This window comes from Bacillus rossius, chromosome 6 (assembly GCF_032445375.1).
Source record: "Bacillus rossius redtenbacheri isolate Brsri chromosome 6, Brsri_v3, whole genome shotgun sequence".
NCBI classification, from domain to species: Eukaryota; Metazoa; Arthropoda; class Insecta; order Phasmatodea; family Bacillidae; genus Bacillus; species Bacillus rossius.
This window is the reverse complement of record NC_086334.1, coordinates 43,523,590-43,538,691: the sequence shown is the minus strand read 5'-3', so window position 1 is coordinate 43,538,691 and position 15,102 is coordinate 43,523,590. Positions and strand designations below refer to the sequence as shown.

At 41.3% G+C, this 15,102-nt stretch overlaps 1 protein-coding gene across 3 annotated transcripts in view; it reads right to left on the bottom strand.

Annotated features, from left to right (window-relative positions):
* LOC134533103 (protein 4.1 homolog) overlaps positions 1–15,102 on the bottom strand; it is a 203,699-nt gene that overhangs the window by 102,752 nt on the left and 85,845 nt on the right. The window lies entirely within an intron of this gene.

Genomic DNA, 15,102 nt, shown 5'->3' with positions numbered 1-15,102 from the left:
AAATTAAAATAGTCATAGAAAGAAGTGATTACATATTTAAAAATACGTAAAAAACTGGCATTACAATATTAATAATATTTAGAGTATCCTTCCACAGTCATAACTGTCTTGGTAGCGCAGTGGTAGAGCGCGTGGTTGAAGAGTTCGGATCAGATCTTTTGACGTGGTTCAAACCTCGTTACTGAAAAATATTTTATTTTTATAACATATTACTGGATTATAAAAATTGTGCTTGAAGAAAATATATATTAACATATTTTATTTACTTAGTTAAATGCAATAATGTTATTATTTCATAATAGGTAAGCCTTTATCCTTTATTTTTACTTAAGCCAAGTGAAAGTCAACACTGCATACGGCAGAGGTAACGAGGAACAACACAACCGTGTCTTTAAGGTGCACTGAAATTATAGTTTGGCGTTCACGCTAATGCCATAGGCCCTACCACTGGTCTATCACTATCACTTCACAAAAAATAAAACAAATGTACACAAACAGATCAGAGTTGGATGGTAGGAAAATGCATTCAGTTTTTTCCCAGCCACCAGAACATTCAACATTTATTATAACACTCCTTGGAAATTTTTGTGGATGTTGCGCCATTAAATGTGCTGTTTTTAGTTTACAATTCTAGAATAACTTAACAATTCTAATCCTAATCCCCATCAACAAGTGTTCCAGGAATGGCCATGGGGGTTTCGTCTAGAACCGAGAATGAGCGGTGCAATACAAGAGAACATGATGGCCAATGATTTATACAGACCTGGAAAATTCGCGGATTCGTTGACCTCTAGGATAGACTCCACAGTCCTTCAAATACTCGCGGAAATGACACCTGTCCATTGGCTACTGACGCGTGAGACGTCTCAACTAGGCTGTCCGTAATTCGGCAATTTCTTGGTTTAGTGTTCCCCATTGGCTCACAGTTCCCCGGATAAAATGTGGGCCAATCGCAGAAGCGGTACGAAGGTATAGTTGTTTTGATGCTAGCCTATCGCGAAATGAATCCGCGAATTTTGCATGTCTCTACGCAATGAATTATGATATAAACACACAGCTCTTCCCTAGTTGGGTGTGCGTGGATTTTCAAGCGAGCGAACATCCATCTCACTGCGATCCAGCCAACACCTGTGCACATCACATGTGGTCCAAACGCGTCCACGTCAGTCACTTGCTCCGATGTGGCTCATGCGACCACACATTCTAAATATGAAACTGTTAAAAACTTCTGTGAACCAGTGTAATTTCACTGAAAAACTGTTTGAAACTGCTTCAGTTTGAATGCGCACGGAGTAGTTTTTTTAGCTTTTCAGCGAGATCCCACTGGCTTTGCAGTCGTCTTAACAGCTTCATATTTAGAAGATGAAGCTCGTGACTATCCGCCGGCCGCCAACGCCTGGCTCGCTGCCAGAGGTGTAAACCACGTACAGTCCTGGGCAGACGGGGACAGTCTGGACGGCGGAGAACAGCGGCTGCGTGCGGCCAGCGGTTGGCAACACTGGCGCACCACAGACCCGCAACTCGCCTCCTTGGCGTGTCGCACCAAGGCCGTGGCTCGTCCCGTCACGACCCGCAAATATCGCTGACGACGCGCTCCGTGTTCCTCCACCAAACAGGAAAACACTAGTTGTACGGGACTTCGGGCTATCTCGGGCCTTGAGGAGTTCAGGGTTTGAAGTGCGTTGGGCAAAATACACGTCATCGCAAGGACCTTTTTGAAATAACTACTTTGCCAACGTTCTAATAGTACCACGTCTAAGATAGAAAACAGAAGAAAAAAATCACCGCCTATGTGATAACTAGAGACCCGGAAATTTCGCGGATTCGTTTAGTCGCAAGCTAGAATGCAAACCTTCACAATCTCGCACTGTGTTCATGATTGGACCGCAGTTATCTGGACACGCCCCTCTACGACGGTGAGCCAATGATGCCCAGCTGGGAGAGAAGTAAGAGAATCAGGTAGTGCCAAATAACAAGAATAAAAATGTTCTCGCTAAGAAATCAACCAATGGAAAGTAAACATGGGTAGAGCACACATATAACTTTGAATTATATCCTGAGGCCAGAAGAATCCGCGAAATTTCCGGATCTCTAGCGATAACCACCACTCCAGCAGCATGGTTCGCCATTCACCGAACAGTGCCGGGATACGAACTTGCCACAGCAACGACTGGAAATTTGTCTTCGTATGTCGCCACCAGAAGTTTTGTGGTTACCAGACAGCCAATAGAGGACTGAATACAACTGCATCAAAAGAAGGGCAGAATCTTGCATGTTAGCCTGCTCGGTCGTTTATTGGCTATGCGGAATTGCAAGGGGTGGCCAATGCGTCTATTGACCAACGCCGCTGTGAAAGACGTCGTACTGATCATCTTATGGTTGCATAAAGTATGTAATCGACTACGAGGTTAGTAGAGACGGACGGACACTATACAAGTCACCCAAAAAGGGGAACGAGTCGGTCATGGCCTACAGTAAAGAACCATTTCAGCGTCTGCCTGGAGTTATTTCGGGGCAAACGTGGAAAGTTGAGATCCTGAAGGATGAACCGAGGATATAACTAGAGACCCGGAAAATTCGCGGGTTCAATGACCTCCAGGATAGACTCCAATATCATCTACACACTCGGGCAAATGCCAACTGTTCATTGGTTGCTGACTTGTGAGTCGTTTCGACTGGGTGGCCTGTGATTCGACACTTCTATGAGTCAGGGTCTCTAATTGGCCCTCAGTCCTCCATATTAACAGTGAACCAATGACAGAAGCAGCACTAAGGTATAATTATTTGAATTTTAGCATAACACCTAATGAACCCGCGAATTTTCCGGGTCTCTAGATATAACCCAGGACCTCTGGAAAGCACGTCCAACGTTTTAACGTTGCAACACCTTGCTCGGTTTTATGGTTGGGTCTGACACTAGCGAGGTCATCTGCGGCCGCTACTTGGCCATATCTTCAGTAATTTGGGCTGCGTGTGCGGGCAACGTATGTGATAGATGACTCAATTTAACTAATACAGCTAGTGTACACCGTGGCCTTAATTAGTCTGGCACTCGCCATTTGCTCTCACTATGCGTGGTAGATAAATCGGCGCTTCATTCTTCGTCAAATTCGAAGTCGTCTTTCGACGGTTATCCACTCACCGAAAGGCTTTTTTAATAGAAACTGCACGGCAGACACTTCTTTCGGCGGCTGATTTGACTGCTGGATGAGGAGAGCCAAGACCACTTGAAAGCGAATGAGGTCAGCGGCTCATTCGAATGCTTGTTCGGTTGAAAGTCGACGAGACGGTTGGTGTTTTTAATACTAAGTTTTCACTAAAACTTTTTCGTATGTGCTTATGAATTCTACAAAACATATTTGCAGCATGGCAGAATCGCAATTTGATTTTCTGAAAAATATATTTTGAAATAAAACTGGTACCCATAAGGATTGCATAGGCAACTTGTGTAACGATTGAAGTAGATTTGCAGTAATTAATAAATCATATGAAAAAGCTTTGTGAATTCTTCGAAAGTCTGAAAATCCATGTATTATATTTTGATACGTGGGCAACCACAGTTCAATAAATGCACTGGCCAGTCAATCACGAGAGAAAAACCTTGAAGATCTAAGAAAAATGTATCAGCTATTTAAATTTAACTCTAGCCAACTGAGCAGAGGCCTAGATGATAATGTATTTAATTGCTGCCCAGACTCTCGGGTTTCGATTCTCGCTGATGGTGAATATCTATAAATATATAATTTTTTTTAATGATCTACTGTTTACAAATAATTATTATTTAAATATAATATAACATAATATTTAATGGTAGGTATAAAAATAATAGTTATTAGTAATATTATAATGACTATTCAGTAAAATGTAACTAAAAATATTCCATCTAAATTGTTACAAAATATTATGTTGAATCCGGTTTTGAACTGACTTTAGCAATTGCATTTCTATAAGTTTATATGGTTTATATTGAAAAGAATGTTTTAGTAGAATGATTTAGTTTACACCACTTTTGTAAAAAAAAATGTTCTACAGTTTGATAATTCTTGTTTCTCTGCAAACTCTGAACAAAAGTGCCAGTTTATTCTTGAATGAATGAAGTTTGTTTTTTAAAAAGATCTACTTCAACAACCTTGTTCGTGCAAACAATCATATTTTATTAATTGTGCAGGATGATAAACAAATTTTTGTTTGCGATGTTTTTTTTATAATAAAACCATGTTATTGTTTACAAACCAAATAATTAATACAATTTATTTAAAAGAATTCGACTTTTTAATTAAATATAAAAACTATTATCATACCCGTGATTATTTTATATTTTAAATATTGAACTTTAACTGTAATTTTAAAATAAAATATTATCTAATACATAAAAATTGATTTATACTTAAATTATTAATATTTGTACACTGACGAATTAATTTAAGAGAATAATAATTACTAAAAATAATTTTCTTTCAGACAAGTATCGAAACCCGAAGATCTGGGTAGCAAACCAGTACGTTACCACCTAGCCACCGCGCCGTTCACAAAAGTTAAAATTAACTTGTTTATAAATTGTTCCTAAATTTTCAAAGGCTTTTTTTCTCGAAATTAACTGGTCAGCTTGCTTTATTACATTTTAAAAGTATACTTTTAATACACAGAGTCTCATCCCAAAATAAATTTCCGAAATAGTTATAAAAAACACACACAAATGGGTACGTGACGACGATCGTTAGAAGTGAAACTTCGCAGTTAGAGAGGTATAATAATGTGTAACAATGTGTACTATAATGCAAACCACTCCACTCCTCTCCCCCATTGAGCGCCCCACTCGTTACGCTGATGACGCCATCGCCTCGACTCACCCCGCCCCCCAGCTGGCGCTGTGCCGAGGACAGCACTCGCCCGGGCGGGGCGGGGCGGCGGGCCACTGATGTCAGCTGGGGCGCGGGACAACGAGGGGCGATTACGTAACCCCGGCCGCGGAAACCGCGAATCACTGGCCGGCCGGCGCAGTTAGTCACGATCCGGCGGTCGGAGAGGCACTGCGCCACGGGCGGCAGTCCAGGCGATGCGGCTGGCGGGACCGCTTCCCGGGGAGATGACGCGAACCCCGCAGACACACTCGTTACTGAGGTGACAAGGAGGGAGGGGCAGGGGCGGACCCAACTTTGAAAGGGGCGGGGTAAGGGGTTTCGAAAAATTTGGAAAAATTATACTCCCTTAACCCCTTAACTTTTTAACGCGATTTTTACGCCTTAAAAAAGTGTTTTTACTATGTATCCAATTATTTTTAGTAATATGGATCATCGGGAAGGGGGGGGGAGGGCGATCGCCCCTATCGCGCCATTAACGACTGAGGTGCTTATAAATTTATTCGGAGACCACTGCAAAAATTACTATTACCGGTAAAGTATTGGCCTGGTGCCTCTCACACATGCAGCACAACTAACAAGACCATACATGAGTTTTACTGTCAAACCGCTCACTCTTCGCCAGTTTACGATTGCAGGTGTTGCAAGCAAATACGTAATGTTTGATCGAAACTTGGTTATTGCTGTTATTGATAATTGAACATTAATGAACATCAGAACTGCAGCAACGTAAACAAATACGGCAACACCACAGTGATGGTATTCACTGCACTAGGCTTTGATCTTCGCGTAAAAAGGTCACAAATACTGAAACATTATACTATCTGAGTATAAAAATTGTCTTGAGTAGAATTCATATAAACAATTCCAACTTTTTTGTTTTAGTTGTCAACGTATTATAGAGGTTAGTCACACTGTAAAAAATGTAGAAACAATCGTTGGCCGCAGACGCACCCTGGTGTGTACGGTAAACATGCACCTGTACTCTCTAGCAGCCAATCCGCCACGTTTTCTCCGAATTTAGCACTAATAAGATACATATTCAAAACTACTCGCTTTGATTTACACCAAAAAATCAACCGTAAAAAATGTAGTTGAGTCATCAGAATGTGTGATTTAACTTGTTTGCGCGCACAGTTTTATAGTATGTGTTGTGCTACTTCTCTTAAATTTAGAGTTTCTCAAAAGTGGTACCGATAGCCCAAATATAATTTGCAAAGCATCACATGATGTTTGTTTTAGAATACTGCCAAATACATGAAGATTTTTTTCCAAACACTTTTTTTTGACAGAACAACGTTGGCAGAAGACACGTAGACCATTGCAACGACTTTGATAACTGTCAAATTTGAGACAAGTGACGTGATACAGAATAGGTACAACTGGTTCAGAGCAGGGTTTCTTGGTTAAAAATTAACGCAGAATTGTCGCCAGCTCGACCCAGCTGTCACCGATGGTGGATTCCAAGAACATTAGCGCGACGCCGACCGCAGCGCATTCTCGCGAGTGACTTCATACCAGACGACCTGCGCCCACTGCAACACGTGTGCCTTCTATACCTAGACGAATGCTCACCATGCATCGCCTCTATTTTCCTTATGTCATGACGATGACGCACTCATGCCGGGCTACAGTTGGGTTGATGAGCTCATGATCGCTTGGGTAGCAGGCCCTTTCCTTTAATCTGAGTCACCGCACTCGATCACGACATCGCGACCGTCGAATACACTATTCACGTCAACAGAACGAAAATGTGTGCATTGATTTAACTTACCAAAATACTGCCGCGGCATCATCATCTTGCTTTTCCAACTCTTTGACTAAGGCTAGGCTGTCTACCAATACACCTATCCCAATCATTAAGAGACCAACAAAATTCGTGTTACTGTTAGACGACAATGTATAATGCAACTGTTTCTATACTTTAATTTTTCTTGTCATTGGATCACGGGTTATTTTACACGTCCCAGCGAATCACTGGCGACCGGGAGAGAAGCTGAAATGTGACAGTAGCCAATGAAGACATTTCTGCAGTAAAATTTGCCACCTTAAATAAACAGCTAATTTCTCAGGGTACCCAATTCGCAGACGTCAAGTAGTATAATTTTATTTTAGAGCATATAAACGTCCCTGCTTTACGCTGGAAGGTTTAGTGAAGGGAAGGAGGAGGATTGCAAATAGAAGTAATTCTAAAAAACACTCATGCCCTCAAGGTGTTACTTAAGCCCACAATCAAAGTGAAATCAGAAACGCCGATCCTTGCAGACACCTACTGCGTCAGGCCGTGACGAAATAAAGATGGCAATGAGTACACAGCATACAACAAAAGGGATTTATAAGTGATCATAAATAACCGCGAGAAAAAGCTGTACAAAGTCTTGGATGACGATGGCAGCGACCAGAAACTGATGAAGCCGTTTGAAAAGGAATTTGGGGGAGGGGGGCAATTTATATATAATATTATCATATATGTATGTATTATACATGTGTGTATAGGTTATATGCAACTGTCACCAAAAGTATCTGAAGCGTGTGTACTGTCCTAATTGTACACGTTACTGAGGAAATTAAATGACCTCAATTATGACGGAACGTTTACAGGAATACTTACTTCATCAGTGCTCCAAAGGAGGAGAAATGATCAAGTTTCCCTCCCCCCTCTACAACCCAGGATCCAACTCTGACACAAGAGCCACATTAGGAAAGCGCGGAGTCAGCTATCTGTGCGCTGGCGACCCGAGTCGCCGGGAACTGTCGTCGTGACATCACCAGCTTCATTCGCGGGCATGACGACATCCCGCTGTTATTTCGCTGTTACGTTGACCGCTGCAGTTTCATCGGGCGGCGACCTCGGTTGTCAACGGCCGGGGCGGCATGTTACCTACGCGCCGCAAGGTTCAACGATAGAAACCCGGGGTGAATCCTGGATGTGGAGGCCACGAACATATTTTATTCGCGCACTCGCTCGGATCTTGTTTCATTTACAACACGACCGCAAATTGGAGATATGATCCCAGGCTTCCTTCCGTGAACGTTGTCATGACCGTCCTGGCTTTCCGGTTGAAGCCACATCACGGTGCTTCAGTCATCTACGTTTTGGTGCACCTTACAGTCAGCATCAACAGCATTATCGTCACCTTGGTGATGATGGATATAAGGTGCAACGAAACGTCGGTAACAACTTCACTAGAACGTGGCTTCAACCCGTAAGCCAAGACTGTCGCTCTTAGTATAGTTATCAGTCAATACTATTCCCGCGACGGGAGGAACATAAATGAAGAAGAGGTCTGTATTTTTTAAAAACAGCATCAGCCAAAAATTAGTAACCCCAGGAAATAAGTTTAAAAAACTGCTATTTTCATATTAATTATATAATATCCCTTAAAAATAAAGAATAAATCAATATGAAAGCAGAGCTTAAGGAATAAAAACTTATTCGTATAACTTCGTATACATCGAAACTGTCACGTCTCACAGACACACAAAGGAACACGCTAACAAAACAGGCGCAAGAAGTTTTGGATTACTATACCACTGGTGTCTCGGATACCAGCAACTGGTCCCCTGGTACACCTGGGAGACTGCCAGTTCAATGCCACGCTGTTCACATTCCCGTCTGCTGGAGGTGAAGTCGTGGGAGTTCAACCTTAGTGTAGGGTGTAGAACCCTCTCAGCTTCCCGTAGCTCAGAACAGAGTTGCGTCCATGTGTGACACCAAGGGACCTTCGCTGTTCGAGGCCCTCCACAGCCTACCTCCAGTAACACCGTTGAAACTACAACGATCGGCGATGGCGAGCCATGAAATTCTTGTCGGTCTCGAGGTTCTTGCGACTAAACCGACCCAAAGATTTTTCACCCTAGATTAACTCTACCGCTCCACCCAGTGTGTCCACACAAATCTGTAATAAAAATGCCCTCACATTTTCCTGACCAAAAATTCTAACTCCCCTGACTATTTTTTGTTTTAATAATTTACCCATTTTGCAAATTTTTGAAAGAAATAAAGAAAATCTGTGCTACCATTCCCAGAGATGGCGTATTTCTCTTGCTCTACTTTCTTAATTATTTTGTATATTTTACAGAACATTGCATTCGCCGTTTAATAGGTTGTATGACCCATTAAAAAAAAATGCTCTTTTGGGTGGTGGCAGACTGGAGCGTGAAATTTCCCCGTAAAATCACTATCACTGTGGAATTTCTATGAATTTACTCGATTTCAAGTTAATTCCCTGAAAAATTTCATCTTTCCTGAAATTTATCTGACTTTCCAGAATGTGGACACCCTGACACCTTACAGACTCAACCTCTTTAGTATTTGACGTCAGATATTTAGCAACCCCAGCAGATGTGTAACCACAGTGCTGCCACCTGCGGCGGATGGCGAGAAATAAAATTAACAAAGTCAAAAGTTGACAGTATAGTATCAACTTTTTAGTTATTTTTTAACTAGGCAGTATTTTAATAAAAATTCATTGTCGAAAATCAGATACAAAGCCGGGGTTGCGTATTTTTTCGGGCTTTTTTTTTTCACTTTTATCGGACATACTTTAAATTTCGGTCCACTAATCAAATGATTCGATAGCTGCTCCAGCAGCAAATTCTAGCGGTGGGTGCGGAAACTACGTCTTACTCGCGTCCAGAAATTAAGTTAAAAACACAAATTTCGTATATTTATTCGTGTCCGAGTTTCGTATTATAAGTGTATTGCAACATGAGTACACATGAATATGCTTGTAACCAGGGGCGCAACAACAGGGGGGGGGGAGGACAAGGGTATCCCCCCCCCCCTCTCTGAAACCTTGAAGTGGGGGCAAACGGGGGCAAAGAAAGTGCTGTGTAATCAATTTTTAGATAATAAAACTGCTTAAATAGCACCATTTTCCACCTTGAAATACAAATTTTCCCGGGGGAGGACCCCTGGACCCCCCGCTTCAATAGGGAGGATTGATGATTCTTTATAAATAGGTATATTGCCCCCCCCCCCCCCTTTTGGAAATTTAGTTGTTGCGCCCCTGCTTGTAACCGAGGTTAAATGTCACACATCTCTGGAGAGTACTGAAAGGTTGGCAGACATATTTGTTTTAATTGTGGATATTGAAAAGTTGAGCCCACATTAAACAATGTGAATGAGACGGCCATAAGTCCGGCGTGTCGTCGGGCGAGAACGAGCGAGTTTCCCGCGCAGGGCAGTGTCAGGAGACGCGGGAGCAAAAACACCGAAAATAGCGGCGCCGCCGGCCGCGCAAATAAACAAGGGCGGGCCACTGCGCATGCGCAGCGCGCTTGAAGAGCGGAGCCGCCTCACGCCACGTGTCGAGTCCACGCCCCGCGTCGCATTCCAGAGATAATTGAGCACAAGGGCGTACGCAGGGAAGGGAGATGAGCCAGAGCCTAAAAAAATATCTAGTAATCCCAAATGAAAATAATTTTTAAAACAAAAAGCTGTAAAAATAGTTTTTTCATTCCCGTACCCTCGATAAAAAAAAACATTTTCTGCGTACGCTTCCGATTTGGCACTTTTTGTTGGCAGTTAATGACGATGCCTTGCCATCCAACTAAATTCGCGATACTTCCTCGACTTTTTTCTATCGACTATCTCTGAAGAAAGCTTTTAAATTTCCGAACAAACATAACTATTTACAGCATTTAAAATTTTAAAACACCAGTATACACTTTAATTTACAGGTAAAATATGAAGAAATCAAGGATCTTCGTGGAACATAGGATTTTCTAACAGATTTCCTGGCATCGTACAAATTGAGTGGCATCGGTTATTCCTCTTTTCTCTTGTGTGAAATAAACAATTTTTTACTATGGTTACAAATGGGGGGGGGGGGGGGACCAACTGAATTAGAGAAAAAAAATTAAGTTAGTCTGTGTTGAGAAACTTATCTCAAATTTGACAGTTTTCAAAAGCAATACTAATAATTGCAGCCGTTTCCCAACTGTCACTTGAAAAGCATCGCGTCATGTTTGTTCACAGGTTCACAGGTTGCTGGCAGAGAAGTAAGGTTGCGACAGTGGGGTCGACGGAAGACTACCATAATGGCAATATTCCGCCTGGCCTCTTCGAAAAAGGCGGAAAAGTACCATAACGGAAATCTGCCATAAGTCCAAAGAACGAGACGGAATTCTGCCATATTTTCTTACACCCTCCATGGAATGAGTACAGCAGCATTGTCCTCGAAGTAGTGTATAGAATACTCGGTAGCTCTAGCTGTTTCTCAGGTTAACTTTAAAGCTTACAGATAGTGCTTCAGACGGTGATAGTTGCAATAACAAATCATATCCATATTTTTATTACGACGATTTAAAAAAATACATGTGGTACCTAGTATTCCATTCTGCCAAAATTTCTTATACATTCTACGGAATGAGGAGAACTGCCTTATTCGTAAAATTGTAATGTAACTAGCTTCACTGAATTTACATATTTGCGCACTGGAATAATTGAAGTAATTGTAGATCATTATTTAATGAGTGCAAATCAAACGCAAATATTCAAGGATTTTCTAATGTAATGTTTTCAATATTAGGGTGAATGAACACAAGTCTACAAAATGTGTTTTTAAGATGCTGAAATGCGAGGGAAATATTTTTGTGTAGTGTAGTATGTTGGCACAGGGCAAGCAGCACAGGCGCTCAAGGGGAGACATAGGCCCGTACATCGAATGTTGATGGGCTTTTGACAGTATTTGAGTCTTTCAAAAATAAACTCTGCTGAAATTTAAGTATTTTTATTTTATTTTATAATTATATAAAAATATTACTATGCGTAGCATATTATCCTGCTTCATTAAAACTGTCAGATCAAATTGAAATTCAGTTTTGTGTGCCTTACAGCACCTATAAACGAATTATGACATAAAATAACAACAAAAACACAAGACATACACTGATAGACATCAATACGCGAAACACGAAACAACACACAAAAGTTCAGTTAACCATTTGGTTACTTTGGTTTTCAGAAAAATCTTAAATCGAAACTAAAATGGTGTATACAAAATAAATATGCAGATTACAAAAGTTTTACCAATGAATATTTGCAGATTATGCAAAAGGAGTTATATTTTTTTCTACACTTTTTATAGTTACTAATGGTTTTAAAAGTGTCACTAATTCTGTAATTGCAAGTTGGAATTCTTAATCCAAACCGAGTCATTATGTCTGAACCAACAAAAATGGTAATAAAATGTTTATAATAAACAGTGCATCACTGATCGAACGTCTAATAAATAGAAAATGCAAATAGGTTATATAGGAATGTATATAAATATTTAAATGCCTGAAATTTTTTAATATTAATTTAAGAACTTTTTCTGCAGAGAAAATTTTAAATTTAATAAGACCTAAAGATCTTCATGTGTTGCTAGTCCTAGTAGTATTATCTACATGTTGGTGAAAAAAACCTTGGCATCCAATATAACTCGAAGGTCTTAAAGTAGGACACCAAGTTTAATGTCATTACTAGAGACCTGCAAAATTCGCGGATTCAATGACCTGATTCAATGACCTCCAGGATAGACTCTACTACACTCTACACACTCGGGCAAATGCCACCTGTAAATTGGCTGCTGACTTGTGAGTCGTCTCGACCGAGTGTCTGTGATTCGACACTTCTTTGAGCGAGGGTCTCTAATTGGCCCTCATTACTCCAGAATAACAGTGAACCAATTGCAGAAGCAGTGCTAAGGTATAATTATTTGAATTGTAGCATATCACGAAATGAATCCGCGAATTTTGCAGGTCTCTAGTCATTACTTACTATGTGATAATTCTGATTAATTAAATTAGTTTTTTGACTAAAGGTTGTACAATAAATGCTATCGTAATTCAGAGACTTTTGTTAACCTAAGAAACAGCTAGGGGGTTAACAGTGCTACCGAACGACGTATTCTATACACTACTTCGAGAGCAAAGCAGCTGTACTCATTCCATGGAGTGTATAAGGAAATATTGTAGAATTCCGTCTCGTCCTTTGAACTTATGGCAGATTTCCGTTATGGTACTAATCCACCTTTTTCGAAGAGGCCAGGAGGAATACGGTCATTATGGTATATTTCCGATGTGGCAGTGTTCCGCGCCCCCACGCCAGTGACGGGGAAGGGTCCCAGGTATACGCGGACCCCGAGTCCGGCAGGTGTCGCCGGAGTGCAGGGTCTGGGGTATCGGGTGGACGAGAACGGCGGGCGAAGGCGTCGCCGTGTTTGCCGAGTCCAAATACGCCCGGGCGAGGCCTTGTTGACGCTTCGCCATCGACCCTGCGACGCGATACCCCGGCCGGCCTCACGCACACCACAAACCACGCACTTTATATAGGGAGGTTGAGCAATTACACGGCTTTTATGTCGTTAAGCGGGTAGAATTCTAAATTAATGTTTCTATAAAATCGTGTTTTTTTTTATTATTTTAAATATATAACGTACCTACGGGTATAATTTGTATAAGTGGTTACACCAATTTCATATGCATTTATTGGTTTTGAGAAACTTAAAGTTCAATTAATATTACAATACTAGCATCAGCATAGAGCATGCAACCGTATGGTATATAGTTTTGAATAAAGCCTAGAAATCTAAGAATTTAATGTTTTAGGAAAAAATAATTCTTTATTTATGAATGTTATCCTAAATAAAATTTTAAAACATATTTGGAACAAAGGCCACATATAAAAATGGTTAGTTCAAAATGTATAACACACGATAGTATTCTCTGAATTCGTGCCAATATTGAAATATAAATTGGCTCTTAAGATTCTCAAAACCGTTAAATAAAACTTATTGAAGTACCCGATTGTGCTACAAACTATGCAAAATATAAAAAATTACAGATGAAAAATTAGTTTAGAAAACTAACCCCTTGGACTAACTTATGACGGCTTATAAAATTATACTTACCATAAATTGAATGAAACCAAAAGTTGGTTCTTTATTAAACTACGGTGGGTTATACTACAACAACAATATAAAATACAAAAGTTAAAATAAAGCTCCAAACCACGGTCCCTGAGTCATAAATAAGTTTGAAATGCTAAAAGACGAAATCGAGAGTTTGTAATTGAACTAGTTCTCGTTGATTCCAGCTAATGAAAAATGCGAAGAAAAAAATGCATGGTCCCTTCGCGACGCCCAGCGACGCGCCGCTTGCAAGAGGGAAAAAAGGGGGGGAGGGGAGAAATGAAAAAAAGTACGAAGTGGAAGTTTATATCACATGGATATATATGTAACTTATATACGTAGGCTATGTCGTCCATGATAATCATGCGATGTCAGTTGTCATAGTTACATTATTTATTAGCTTTTACAGATCAACTGACAAACATTAATAAACTCTCATCAAAGTTTTAAAAAAAATCTGTCTGACGGCACACAAACCCATGCTTGAAAGAGAGAATCGAACCTACGACGACCCACGCTGATCCCAAGACCACCCACGCCGGCAAGAAGATAATAAAATTGGCTTCGTGGCTTCACGTGACACCGGGTAGAGTGTACGAGGCCAATGAAAACTCGAACTGTTTGTAACTCTAACTACGGCGACTCGACCGGCTGAACTCCAGCGCCTGAGAGCGCCGGAAGAACAGAGAGAGCTGTGGTTCGCCCCCAGAACGCACGAACTAGGGCCCGGATGCAGACAGACAATACCGTGTGTTCACGCTTCTCGTCTCGCGACGAGCCGCCCGTTACCTTCACTTCCCCTTCTCGGAGCAGACGGCTCGCTGCAGGGGTCAGAGGTCAAAGCTGCTTCCCCTTCCCTTCCCCCCGGCCCAGACACGACCGCCGAAGTCGGGGTCACGACTCACGATGCGCGCGGGTGACGTCACGTCACTGCCTGCCCTCCCCACCCCGGGCCGCGTGGGTAGGTCCAATACACACCTCACAATGCACTACCAAACATAGCCATGATTCACCCTGAAAATAAATACGCCCGATTTAACACGTTAACAACCAACTCTAGAAGTAAAAAGAAACAGTTTCTGACAGAAAATACAAGTTTATGCATACAAATACACATACGCCCTCAGAATCCTCCAGCTGATATTTTTTTTTGTAGACTACTGCTGTTCTCTGACTTAAACCTACACGTTATTCGCGCCTGCTCTTGAAGGGTACGTTGTCATTGCGTCATTGTACTCCAGAGTTAACCAAACGATTAAATAGTCCGTGGAACGAAAGTAAAAGTGGTGGGGACGTGCAGTGTTGTAAGTTAAGCTTGTAGGCGAAATATCTGACTTCCCATA